The sequence below is a fragment of the Sebastes fasciatus genome, chromosome 3, assembly GCF_043250625.1.
Source record: "Sebastes fasciatus isolate fSebFas1 chromosome 3, fSebFas1.pri, whole genome shotgun sequence".
Lineage (NCBI taxonomy): Eukaryota > Metazoa > Chordata > Actinopteri > Perciformes > Sebastidae > Sebastes > Sebastes fasciatus.
Window position 1 is genome coordinate 43085315 of NC_133797.1, and position 15531 is coordinate 43100845.

A 15531-nucleotide genomic window follows, 5' to 3' on the forward strand; every position below is an offset into this window, starting at 1 on the left:
AAAACCAGAGGAATGTTCTTTGTTCCTCCTCTTTCGACTCTTTCTGCTTCACCTTCTCATCCAAGCTGACCTACGAGGTCAGCTGCTGTGCTCCAGACCGGAAGCAGCTCTGCTCTCTGATTCTATGTCCTGTTAGGAAACAGACATAGCCACAAGGAACCAAACGGCAGACGACGCGAGTGCTCTGCCCTTTTCACCAGCTAACTTCAAGCTATCAAGCAAAGAAGTTAGCACCAAACTAACAGCAAAGACGACCTCTTTGACTTGGAACCACAACTTCAACACATAGAATCACAAAACCGGTTCTTCCATGGATTGGTAACGTACTGGGCCTTAGCATTAGCAATCGCACAGGGCTGAGCAAGACTGTCCAACTTTGATTTCTAGAAAGTACTTGTATTGATTTGGTTTAATGTTATTCATTGAGTTTGACTGTGGTGATTTATCTGTATTTGATATCTGGGTAACTGGCTTCGCCACATCTGATGTGTTTAGTTTATGCTTCACATAGACAAGGTCTTGCATGCAACTAACCATCTTTTCTAACCCACTGCATCTCTAACACACATTAAGATCACATACACAAACTGTGAATTAGTTAAACATAAACATACAGCTTCAGATAATCTTAACCCACACATCACCCCCCCCTCTGTCCTTCTCAGAAGAACAAAGAGATCATGTGGTGACATGCTGATGGCCATCTTTGATTCCGCCATCTTTGATTCAGCCATCTTTGTAGTTTTACAGTGCCCGCCATTTTGTTTGTAGGCCATACAGACATTTTGAGACAAGAACCCATCTTGTTTCCCCCCCCCCTCTCTCTCTCTCACACACACACACACACACACACACACACACACACACACACACTGTGTTTGGTTTGTTTAGTTTAGTTATTTAGTTAGATTAATATTGTGTTTTGAACCTTTATTATCTTGTAAATAAATGATTGTGGAATATACATGCTGGTCTCTTTAATGTTGCACAAGAGTGAATAATGCCAACCTCTGCTATGTCAAGAACTCCGATATCCTTCAACCTTTACTATCTATTTTGGTTATAGTTATTAATTTAATTATTAATCAACGTTCCAAATTGATAGTTTAGCATATATAATGAGACTATATTAACGTTTTGGTCATTGGTCCCTGATTCCAGGGTGGTGCCCCGTTTATTATTGATGTTTATTGATAATCTTTATTAATATGAATAATTCTATTATTTATTAATTAATTTGCTAATGACCAAAACCTACCAAAGTAGAACCCCTACAGTTACTATAGCAACTACAGTTACTATAGCAACTATAGTTACTATAGCAACATTAGTAACATTAGCAACTATAGTAACATTAGTAACTATAGCAACTATAGTTACTATAGCAACTATAGTTACTATAGCAACTATAGTTACTATAGCAACATTAGTAACATTAGCAACTATAGTAACATTAGTAACTATAGCAACTATAGTTACTATAGCAACTATAGTAACATTAGTAACTATAGCAACTATAGTTACTATAGCAACTATAGTTACTATAGCAACTATAGCAACTATAGTAACATTAGTAACTATAGCAACTATAGTTACTATAGCAACTATAGTTACTATAGCAACATTAGTAACATTAGTAACTATAGCAACTATAGTTACTATAGCAACATTAGTAACATTAGTAACTATAGCAACTATAGTTACTATAGTAACTATAGTAACATTAGTAACAGTAGCATTAGTAACATTAGTACTAATGTTACTAATGTTACTATAGTGACTAATGTTACATTAGCCACTATAGTAACATTAGTAACTATAGTAACATTAGTAACTATAGTAACATTAGTAGCATTAGTAACTATAGTAACATTAGTAACATTAGTAACTATAGTAACATTAGTAACTATAGTAACATTAGTAGCATTAGTAACTATAGTAACATTAGTAACTATAGTAACATTAGTAACATTAGTAACTATAGTAACATTAGTAACTATAGTAACATTAGTAGCATTAGTAACTATAGTAACATTAGTAGCATTAGTAACTATAGTAACATTAGTAACTATAGTAACATTAGTAACTATAGTAACATTAGTAACTATAGTAACATTAGTAACATTAGTAACATTAGTAGCATTAGTAACTATAGTAACATTAGTAACATTAGTAACTATAGTAACATTAGTAACATTAGTAACTATAGTAACATTAGTAACTATAGTAACATTAGTAGCATTAGTAACTATAGTAACATTAGTAGCATTAGTAACTATAGTAACATTAGTAACTATAGTAACATTAGTAACTATAGTAACATTAGTAACTATAGTAACATTAGTAACATTAGTAACATTAGTAGCATTAGTAACTATAGTAACATTAGTAACATTAGTAACTATAGTAACATTAGTAACATTAGTAGTAGTATTAACAGTAGTAGTAGTATTAACAGTAGTAGTAGTATTAACAGTAGTAGTAGTAACAGTAGTAGTAGCGCGGGGCGCTGGGAGCTTTGACAATGAGCCCTCATGTGAGGGAGCCCTCCCATAGCTCATTTTAGCCTTTGCTATGACTATTGTTTATGTTGTTGTTTACTGTTTATTAAGAAATATAAGAAATATGGTGTAATCTTTGATTTTGTGCATATCTGGCATTTTGTTACTGTTATGGAGAATACGTGAGATAATGAGAATCTCTGTGTACAAGTTAGAAGTAGAATACACTGTGTAGCGATGTCAACCTAAAGCATTATTTTACATTTTGCAGAACATCCTAAATAAATGTGTCGCACCAGACTGAGCCTGTGGGACATCATTCTGTGCACCGCTACATTTGCAGTGATTGCCTCAAAAGGTTGTGCAACAAAATATTAAGTTCAGGGTACCATCATTTTTGTCCAGGCCAGTTTCATTAGTTTGTTTTTTAAAATGATTCTGTTGAACCATAATTCAAAAGCAATGACTGATTTTCATTAGATAATTTTCAGTAAATTTTTATTTATTATTACTTTTGTCAGTTTCAAGTTATTTCAGTGACCATTGTGGGTTTTTCTTTCTTTAACGGAAGGGTACCAACAATTTTGCCTACGTGTGTATATAACCTAACCCTAATCTATATAACCTAACCCTATTTAATATATAACCCTAATCTATGTAATATATAACCCTAACCCTATAATATACAACCAACCCTAACCCTATGTAATATATAACCCTAACCTATATAAATTTTTTCGACATACAATACTATGACTTTTTTTTTTACATACAATACTATGACTTTTTTTGATGATTTTTTCAACATACAATACTGTAACTTTTTTTTATGAAATCTTTCGACATACAATACTATGACTTTTTTTCGACATACTATACTATGACTTTTTTTCGACATACAATACTATGACTTTTTTTCAACATACTATACTATGACTTTTTCGACATACAATTCTATAACCTTTTTTTGACATACATTATGTTTTTTTAATGAAATTTTTCGACTTACTATACTATGACCTTTTTTTGACATACAATATGACTTTTTCATGAAATCTTTCAACATTTAATACTATGAATTTTTTTCATGAAATTCTTCAACATACTATACTATGACTTTTTTTCGACATACAATACTGACTTTTTTTCACGAAATTTTTCAACATACAATACTATGACTTTTTTTCACGAAATTTTTCAACATACAATACTATGACTTTTTTTCGACATACAATACTATGACTTTTTTTCATGACTTTTTTTCGACATACTATACTATAAATTTTTTTTGGACATACTATACTATGACTTTTTTTCGACATACTATACTATAACTTTTTTTTCATGAAATCTTTCGACATACCATACTATGACTTTTTTTTCATGAAATCTTTCGACATACAATACTATGATTTTTATTCGACATACTATACTATGACTTTTTTTTCATGACTTTTTTTCGACATACAATACTATGACTTTTTGTCATGAAATTTATGGACATAATATACTATGATTCTTTTTCATGACATTTTTCGACATACTATACTATGACTTTTTTTTCGACATACTATACTATGACTTTTTTTCATGACTTTTTTTCGACATACAATACTATGACTTTTTTTCAGGAAATTTTTCGACATACTATACTATGACTTTTTTTTTACATACAATACTATGACTTTTTTTCGACATACAATACTATGACTTTTTTTCGACATACAATACTAGGACTTTTTTTCGACATACAATACTAGGACATTTTTTCGACATACAATACTATGACTTTTTTTGGTGAAATTCTTTGACATACAATACTATGACTTTTTTTGGTAAAATTTTTCAACATACTATACTATGACTTTTTATGGTGAAATTCTTCGACATACAATACTATGACTTTTTTTGGTAAAATTTTTCAACATACTATACTATGACTTTTTATGGTGAAATTTTTCGACACATAATACTATGACTTTTTTTTCATGAAATTTTTTCGACATACAATACTATGACTTTTTTTCATGACTTTTGTTCGACATACAATACTATGACTTTTTTCATGACTTTTGTTCGACATACAATACTATGACTTTTTTCATGATTTTTTTCGACATACAATACTATGACTTTTTTTCATGACTTTTGTTCGACATACAATACTATGACTTTTTTCATGACTTTTGTTCGACATACAATACTATGACTTTTTTCATGATTTTTTTCGACATACTATTGTATGACATACAATAGTATGTCATACAATAGACTTGTATGACTTTTTTTGGTGAAATTCTTCGACATAAAATACTATAACCTTTTTTCGACACACAATACTATGACTTTTTTTCGACATACAATACCATGACTTTTTTTCGACATACAATATTATGACTTTTTTTCGTGAAATTATTCAACATATAATACTATAACCTTTTTTCGACATACAATACTATGACTTTTTTTCGACATACAATTCTATAACTTTTTATGGTGAAATTTTTTGACATGCAATACTATGACTTTTTTTCGACATACATTATGACTTTTTATGGTGAAATCTTTCGACATACAATACTATAACCTTTTTTCGACATACAATACTATGACTTTTTTTCGACATACAATTCTATAACTTTTTATGGTGAAATTTTTTGACATACAATACTATGACTTTTTTTCATGACATTTTTCGACATACTATACTATGATTTCAATTCGACATACAATACTATGACTTTTTTTCAACATACTATACTATGACTTTTTTTTGACATACAATACTATGACTTTTTTCGACATACAATACTGACTTTTTTTCATGAAATTTATGGACATACTATACTATGACTTTTTTTCGACATACTATACTATTACCTTTTATGGTGACAGTTTTCGACATACTGTACTATGACTTTTTTTGACATACTATACTATGACTTTTTCATGGCTTTTTTCCGACATACAATACTATGATTTTTTTTGGTAAAATTTTTCAACATACTATGGTGAAATTCTTCGACATACAATACTATGACTTTTTTTCATGACTTTTGTTCGACATACAATTGTAGGGGTTCTACTTTGGTAGGTTTTGGTTATTAGCAAATTAATTAATAAATAATAATAGAATTATTCATATTAATAAAGATTATCAATAAACATCAATAATAAACGGGGCACCACCCTGGAATCAGGGACCAATGACCAAAACGTTAATATAGTCTCATTATATATGCTAAACTATCAATTTGGAACGTTGATTAATAATTAAATTAATAACTATAACCAAAATAGATAGTAAAGGTTGAAGGATATCGGAGTTCTTGACATAGCAGAGGTTGGCATTATTCACTCTTGTGCAACATTAAAGAGACCAGCATGTATATTCCACAATCATTTATTTACAAGATAATAAAGGTTCAAAACACAATATTAATCTAACTAAATAACTAAACTAAACAAACCAAACACAGTGTGTGTGTGTGTGTGTGTGTGTGAGAGAGAGAGAGGGGGGGGAAACAAGATGGGTTCTTGTCTCAAAATGTCTGTATGGCCTACAAACAAAATGGCGGGCACTGTAAAACTACAAAGATGGCTGAATCAAAGATGGCAGAATCAAAGATGGCCATCAGCATGTCACCACATGATCTCTTTGTTCTTCTGAGAAGGACAGAGAGGGGGGTGATGTGTGGGTTAAGATTATCTGAAGCTGTATGTTTATGTTTAACTAATTCACAGTTTGTGTATGTGATCTTAATGTGTGTTAGAGATGCAGTGGGTTAGAAAAGATGGTTAGTTGCATGCAAGACCTTGTCTATGTGAAGCATAAACTAAACACATCAGATGTGGCGAAGCCAGTTACCCAGATATCAAATACAGATAAATCACCACAGTCAAACTCAATGAATAACATTAAACCAAATCAATACAAGTACTTTCTAGAAATCAAAGTTGGACAGTCTTGCTCAGCCCTGTGCGATTGCTAATGCTAAGGCCCAGTACGTTACCAATCCATGGAAGAACCGGTTTTGTGATTCTATGTGTTGAAGTTGTGGTTCCAAGTCAAAGAGGTCGTCTTTGCTGTTAGTTTGGTGCTAACTTCTTTGCTTGATAGCTTGAAGTTAGCTGGTGAAAAGGGCAGAGCACTCGCGTCGTCTGCCGTTTGGTTCCTTGGTTGCAATGGCTGTTTCCTAACAGGCCATTGATCAGAACCAGAACTGTTTTGCAAGTTCTGGACTTGAGAGCCGTTCACCTCAACCAGGTCAGCCTGGGTTGAGGAGATGAAGAGCAGAGAGAGCGCAGCAGCTCACCTCTCACACGTCAGGAGAGATGAGCAGATGAGAAGAAAGAGAAGGAACAAAGGACATTCCTCTGGTTTTGTTCTGTGTGATTTTCACACCTCTGGGTGAAATGTTACTGTAGCCAATGAGGACTGAGATGAGTCCTGTGGTCAAGGAGAGCATACCTCCAGGATTCTGGGAGACAGTTCACTGTGTCTGCCACCAGAAATGGCAGGTCCCTACACAATACTATGACTTTTTTCATGACATTTTTTCGACATACAATACTATGACTTTTTATGGTGAAATCTTTCGACATACAATACTATAACCTTTTTTCGACATACAATACTATAACTTTTTTCATTAAATCTTTCGACATATGACTTTTTTTCATGAAATTATTCGACATACAATACTATGACTTTTTTTCAACATACAATACTATGACTTTTTTTCGACATACAATACTATGACTTTTTTTCGACATACTATACTATGACTTTTTGTGGTGACATTTTTCGACATACTGTACTATGACTTTTTTTCGACATACAATATTGACTTTTTTTCATGAAATTTATGGACATACTATACTATGACTTTTTTTCGACATACTATACTATGACTTTTTATGGTGACAGTTTTCGACATACTGTACTATGACTTTTTTTGACATACAATACTATGACCTTTTTTTTTGACATACAATACTATGATTTTTTCATGAAATCTTTCGACATACAATACTATGACTTTATGGTAAAATCTTTCGACATACAATACTATAACCTTTTTTCGACATACAATACTATGACTTTTTTTGGTGAAATTCTTCGACATAAAATACTATAATGTTTTTTCGAGATACAATACTATGACTTTTTTCATGAAATCTTTCGACATACAATACTATGACTTTATGGTGAAATCTTTCGACATACAATACTATGACTTTTTTTCCTGAAATTATTCGACATAAAATACTATGACTTTTTTTCAACATACAATACTATGACTATTTTCGACATACTATACTATGACTTTTTATGGTGAAATATTTCGACATACAAAACTATGACTTTTTTTCACGAAATTTTTCGACATACTATACTATGACTTTTTATGGTGAAAGTTTTCGACATACAATACTATGACTATTTTCGACATACTATACTATGACTTTTTTTCATGACTTTTTTTCGACATACAATACTATGACTTTTTATGGTGAAATATTTCGACATACAAAACTGACTTTTTTTCACGAAATTTTTCGACATACTATACTATGACTTTTTATGGTGAAAGTTTTCGACATACAATACTATGATTTTTTTTCGACATACAATACTATGACTTTTTTTCGACATACTATACTATGACTTTTTTTTTACATACAATACTATGACTTTTTTTCATGACATTTTTCGACATACTATACTATGATTTCAATTCGACATACAATACTATGACTTTTTTTCAACATACTATACAATGACTTTTTTTCATGACTTTTTTTCGACATACAATACTATGAATTTTTTTCGACATACAATACTATGACTTTTTTTCGTGAAATTATTCGACATACAATACTATGACTTTTTTTCAACATACAATACTATGACTTTTTTTCGAAATACAATACTATGACTTTTTTCCTGAAATTATTCGACATACAATACTGACTTTTATTTCAACATACAATACTATGACTTTTTTCGACATACAATACTATGAATTTTTTTCGACATACAATACTATGACTTTTTTCATGAAATTCTTCGACATACTAAACTATGACTTTTTTTCATGATATTTTTTGACATACAATACTATGACTTTTTTTTCATGACTTTTGTTCGACATACAATACTATGACTTTTTTTCCTGAAATTATTCGACATAAAATACTGACTTTTGTTCGACATACAATACTATGACTTTTTATGGTGAAATATTTCGACATACAAAACTATGACTTTTTTCACGAAATTTTTCGACATATACAATACTATGACTATTTTTCATGAAATTTTTCGACATACAATACTATGAATTTTTTTCGACATTCAATACTATGACTTTTTTCATGAAATTCTTCGACATACTAAACTATGACTTTTTTTCATGATATTTTTTGACATACAATACTATGACTTTTTTTTCATGAAATTTTTTCGACATACAATACAATGACTTTTTTTCATGAAATCTTTCGACATACAATACTATGACTTTTTTTCATGACTTTTGTTCGACATACAATACTATGACTTTTTTGGTGAAATTCTTCGACATAAAATACTATAACCTTTTTTCGAGATACAATACTATGACTTTTTCATGAAATCTTTCGACATACAATACTATAACCTTTTTTCGACATACTATACTATGACTTTTTTTCATGAAATTATTCGACATACTATACTATGACTTATTTTCGACATACAATACCATAACTTTTTTTCGACATACATTATGACTTTTTTTCCTGAAATTATTCAACATACAATACTATGACTTTTTTTCGACATACAATACTATGACTTTTTTTCCTGAAATTATTCAACATACAATACTATGACTTTTTTCGACATACAATACTATGACTTTTTTTCCTGAAATTATTCGACATAAAATACTGACTTTTTTTCAACATACAATACTATGACTATTTTCGACATACTATACTATGACTTTTTTTCATGATATATTTTGACATACTATACTATGACTTTTTTTCATGACTTTTTTTCGACATACAATACTATGACTTTTTATGGTGAAATATTTCGACATACAAAACTATGACTTTTTTCACGAAATTTTTCGACATACAATACAATGACTTTTTTTCATGAAATCTTTCGACATATACAATACTATGACTATTTTTCATGAAATTTTTCGACATACAATACTATGACTTATGTTGAAATTTTTCGACATACAATGCTATGACTTTTTTCATGAAATTTTTCGACATACAATGCTATGACTTTTTTTCATGAAATTTTTTCAACATACTATACTATGACTTTTTTTGGTGAAATCTTTCGACATACAATACTATGACTTTTTTTCAGGAAATTTTTCGAAATACTATACTATGACTGTTAATGGTGAAATTCTTCGACATACTATACTATGACTTTTTTTCATGATATTTTTCAAAATACTATACTATGACTGTTAATGGTGAAATTCTTCGACATACTATACTATGACTTTTTTCATGAAATTTTTTCGACATTCAATACTATGACTTTTTTGGTGAAATTCTTCCGACATAAAATACTATAACCTTTTTTCGAGATACAATACTATGACTTTTTATGGTGAAATATTTCGACATACAAAACTGACTTTTTTTCACGAAATTTTTCGACATACTATACTATGACTTTTTATGGTGAAAGTTTTCGACATACAATACTATGACTTTTTTTCGACATACAATACTATGATTTTTTTTCGACATACATATGTATGACTTTTTTTGGTGAAATTCTTCGACATACTATACCATGACTTTTTTCGACATACAATACTATGACTTTTTTCATGAAATTTTTCGACATACAATACTATGACTTTTTTTCGACATACTATACTATGACTTTTTTTCAACATACAATACTATGACTTTTTTTCGACATACAATACTATGACTTTTTTCGACATACAATACTATGACTTTTTTTCCTGAAATTATTCGACATAAAATACTATGACTTTTTTTCAACATACAATACTATGACTATTTTCGACATACTATACTATGACTTTTTTTCATGACTTTTTTTCGACATACAATACTATGACTTTTTATGGTGAAAGTTTTCGACATACAATACTATGATTTTTTTTCGACATACAATACTATGACTTTTTTTCGACATACTATACTATGACTTTTTTTCAACATACAATACTATGATTTTTTATGGTGAATTCTTTCGACATAAATTACTATGACTTTTTCCATGACATTTTTCGACATACAATGCTATGACTTTTTTTCATGAAATCTTTCGATATACAATACTATGACTTTTTAAGGTGAAATATTTCGACATACAAAACTGACTTTTTCACGAAATTTTTCGACATACAATACTATGACTTTTTTTGGTGAAATTCTTCGACATACAATACTATAACTTTTTTTCATGAAATTATTCGACATACAATATTATGACGTTTTTATAATGACATTTTTCGACATACAATACTATGACTTTTTTTCGACAGAATACTATGACTTTTTTTCGACATACTATACTAACTTTTTTTCATGAAATTATTCGACATACTATACTATGACTTTTTTTCGACATACAATACTATGACTTTTTTTCGACATATTATACTTTGACTTTTTTTCAACATACTATACATACAATACTATGACTTTTTCGATATACAATACTATGAAATACCAGAAATGCCAGAAATGCTGAAGGCTCTGGGTGGGGAGGGGCTGTCTTGGATGACACGTCTCTTCAACACCGCGTGGAAGTCGGTGACAGTGCCTAAGGAGTGGCAGACCGGGGTGGTGGTTCCCCTTTTCAAAAAGGGGGACCAGAGAGTGTGTGCCAATTACAGGGGTATCACACTGCTCAGCCTCCCTGGTAAAGTCTACTCCAAGGTGCTGGAAAGGAGGGTTCGGCCGATAGTCGAACCTCAGATCGAAGAGGAACAATGTGGATTCCGTCCTGGCCGTGGAACAACGGACCAGCTTTTCACTCTCGCAAGGATCCTGGAGGGGGCCTGGGAGTATGCCCATCCAGTCTACATGTGTTTTGTGGACTTGGAGAAGGCATATGACCGGGTCCCCCGGGAGATACTGTGGGGGGTGCTGCGGGAGTATGGGGTGAGGGGGGCACTTCTCAGGGCCATCCAATCCCTGTACGCCCAAAGCGAGAGCTGTGTTCGGATCCTCGGCAATAAGTCGGACTCGTTTCCGGTGGGGGTTGGCCTCCGCCAGGGCTGCGCTTTGTCACCAATCCTGTTCGTGATATTCATGGACAGGATATCGAGGCGTAGTCAGGTGGAGGAGGGTTTGCAGATCGGTGTGCTGAGGATCTCATCGCTGCTTTTTGCAGATGATGTGGTCCTGTTGGCATCATCGGTCTGCGACCTCCAGCACTCACTGGATCGGTTCGCAGCCGAGTGTGACGCAGTCGGGATGAGAATCAGCACCTCTAAATCTGAGGCCATGGTTCTCAGCAGGAAACCGGTGGTTTGCCTACTCCGGGTAGGGAATGAGTCCTTACCCCAAGTGAAGGAGTTTAAGTATCTCGGGGTCTTGTTCGCGAGTGAGGGGACGATGGAACGTGAGATTGGTCGGAGAATCGGAGCAGCAGGGGCGGTATTGCATTCGTTTTACCGCACCGTTGTGACGAAAAGAGAGCTGAGCCGGAAGGCAAAGCTCTCGATCTACCGTTCAATCTTCGTTCCTACTCTCACCTATGGTCATGAGGGTTGGGTCATGACCGAAAGAACGAGGTCGCGGGTGCAAGCGGCCGAAATGGGTTTCCTCAGGAGGGTGGCTGGCGTCTCCCTTAGAGATAGGGTAAGAAGCTCAGTCATCCGTGAGGGACTCGGAGTAGAGTCCTTGCTCCTTTGCGTCGAAAGGAGCCAGTTGAGGTGGTTCGGGCATCTAGCACGGATGCCTCCTGGGCGCCTCCCTTGGGAGGTGTTCCAGGCACGACCAGCTGGGAGGAGACCACGGGGAAGACCCAGGACTAGATGGAGAGATTATATCTCTACTCTGGCCTGGGAACGCCTCGGGATCCCCCAGTCAGAGCTGGTTAATGTGGCCCGGGAAAGGGAAGTTTGGGGTCCCCTGCTGGAGCTGTTGCCCCCGCGACCCGATCCCGGATAAGCGGTTGAAGATGGATGGAATACTATGACTTTTTTTGGACATACTATACTATGACTTTTTTGGACATACAATACTATAACTTTTTTTCAACATACTATACTATGACTTTTTTTCATGAAATTTTTTCGACATAAAATACTATGACTTTTTTTCGACATACAATACTAACTTTTTTTCATGAAATTATTCGACATACTATACTATGACTTTTTTTCGACATACAATACTATGACTTTTTTTCGACATACAAGACTATGACTTTTTTTCGACATACAATACTATGACTTTTTTTCGACATACTAGTATGACTTTTTTTCGACATACAATACTATGACTTTTTTTCGACATACAATACTATGACTTTTTTTCGACATACAATACTATGACTTTTTTTCGACATACTAGTATGACTTTTTTTCGACATACAATACTATGACTTTTTTTCGACATACAAGACTATGACTTTTTTTCGACATACTAGTATGACTTTTTTTCGACATACAAGACTATGACTTTTTTTCGACATACTAGTATGACTTTTTTTCGACATACAATACTATGACTTTTTTTCGACATACTATACTGTCATTTTTTTTCATGAAATTATTCGACATACTATACTAGGACTTTTTTTCGACGTACAATACTATGACTTTTTTTCGACATACAATACTATAACTTTTTTCGACATACTATACAATGACTTTTTCATGAAACTATTCGACATACTATACTATGACTTTTTTTCGACATACTATACTATGACTTTTTTTCATGAAATTATTCGACATACTATACTATGACTTTTTTTCGACGTACAATACTATGACTTTTTTTCGACATACAATACTTTGACTTTTTATGGTGAAATTCTTCAACATACTATACTATTGTAAGGGATTTACAAATGGAACAGGTTTGGTTATTAGCTAATTTAATAAATAATATTCATAGAATTATTATTATTAATAAGAGTTATTAATCAACATTAATAATGAACGGGGCACCACCCTGGAATCAGGGACCAATAACCAAAACGTTAATCCAGTCTCAAAAAGGGAAATATTCCCTCCAAAGGCCAGTATTTTAACACTACTTTACACTTAGGAGGTGAATAGCAAAGGGTGAATCCGAGCACTAACTCTCATAACCAGTTGTTATTACAATATGAATGCACAATAAACACAGACAACTGCTAGTTAAAATAAGAACATTTATTTAAATACAGTAATCTCAATCAATAACAAACACTCTTAACAACATTAATCTAAATCAATATTTATCACAGCAGTAATTACTAATTAACAATACTTAATAAACAAATGGATATCCTACAATGCAGCTCTAAGCCCTAAACTAGAATTAAACAAAACACAAAGGCAAAAGAAAAGGTGTGTGCGGGAGAGAGAGGGAGATGTGTGTGTGTAAGAGAGAGATATGTGTGTGTGAATGCAAATGTGTGGTGTGGGAGGAGCAAAGGACACCCTAAGTGGACGTCACCACGCAAGTGGTCACGTCACGCGAGGGAGGGGTTGCTCGAACGTTACAGATCACGCCCAGACGGATGTGAAAGTCCCGCGTGATCAGTAAGGTGGGAACGTGAGGAGGCGTATCTACGTGTGTGCGTGTGTGGGAGGAGCAAGGGAAACCCCGAGGCGGCGTCACCGTCACGAGGGAGGAGTTACGGAAATCAACGACCTCGCGCGAACGGAACTGTTAAGTCCCGCGTGGTCGATGAAAGAGAAAGAAAGAAAGTGTGTAGGAGTGGGGGGTTGCTCTGGTGACGAAGGCGCCACGGAAATCAACGACCTCGCACGAACGGAACAATTAAGTCCCGCGTGGTCGAAGAGAGAGAAAGAAAGAAAGAAACCGAGACGCTCTGGTGCAGCACAAAGAGATTTTCAAGGAAAACCCACGGCGGGGCGCACACAGCAGTCAACAATAACACAGTATAACACAGTAAAATACAGTAAAATACACAGCAAAATACAATAACAAGCCAAGCAAAGCAAAGCAAAGCAAAGCAACAAGCAAAGTACACAAGCAAAACAAGCGGACTCGGCGGTCCGTACGTTTACTATAAAGCACAATAATTATGAACTATTGTGATACACTTTCACTAATCTCTGCCCAGATACAAGCCTCTTACTTGAATCGCTTCTTCGGAGCGATAGTGGTGCAGATCGTCGTTAATTGGTCCGGCGGCGTCGCGCTGGCTCGGACAATAACGGGCCGTTATGATGCTCGTCAGCGGGGGAAGAACGGCAGGGCTGGCTCTCCGTGTGGCAGCGGATGGAAGCAGCTGATGTGAAGACGGCGGGGCGGTCGTCTCTTCCTTGGTGAAGGACGCGGATCCGGGTCTTCCTTCTATAGGTATGGTGGTCTGGACGTCTGATGAACTCGACAATGTCTTTACTCGTCCGGCGAGGTCAGTTACTGTGGCTCGATCTTAAAGGGAACGCTGCAGCGTTGGTTACCTCCTGGAGCAAACGTTGTTCGCGTTGGAAAGGGACGAGTTCCTCAGGTAGCGTGCTTTTATCCCTTGAGATAGTGGGCGTTTCCCCGGAAAAGACCCCACGTTTCCTGTTAGCCTCATCCAATGGGGCTGCTCCCGTTTGGACTCAACTGAGATCTCGCGTGAAGACGCGAGATTTCATGAGATGGCGGTTTAGTCTTTGTTCTATTACCAGGCTTTAAATCACCCATGTAGGCCGGTATCTTAGGCTTACTCCTAGGCTCTGCTCTAGGCCGCTCTTTGTCTCGTGAGGTCCCTACACTATGACTTTATTTTCATGATATTTTTTGACGTACTATACTATGATTTCCTCTCCGGGAACCATCACCT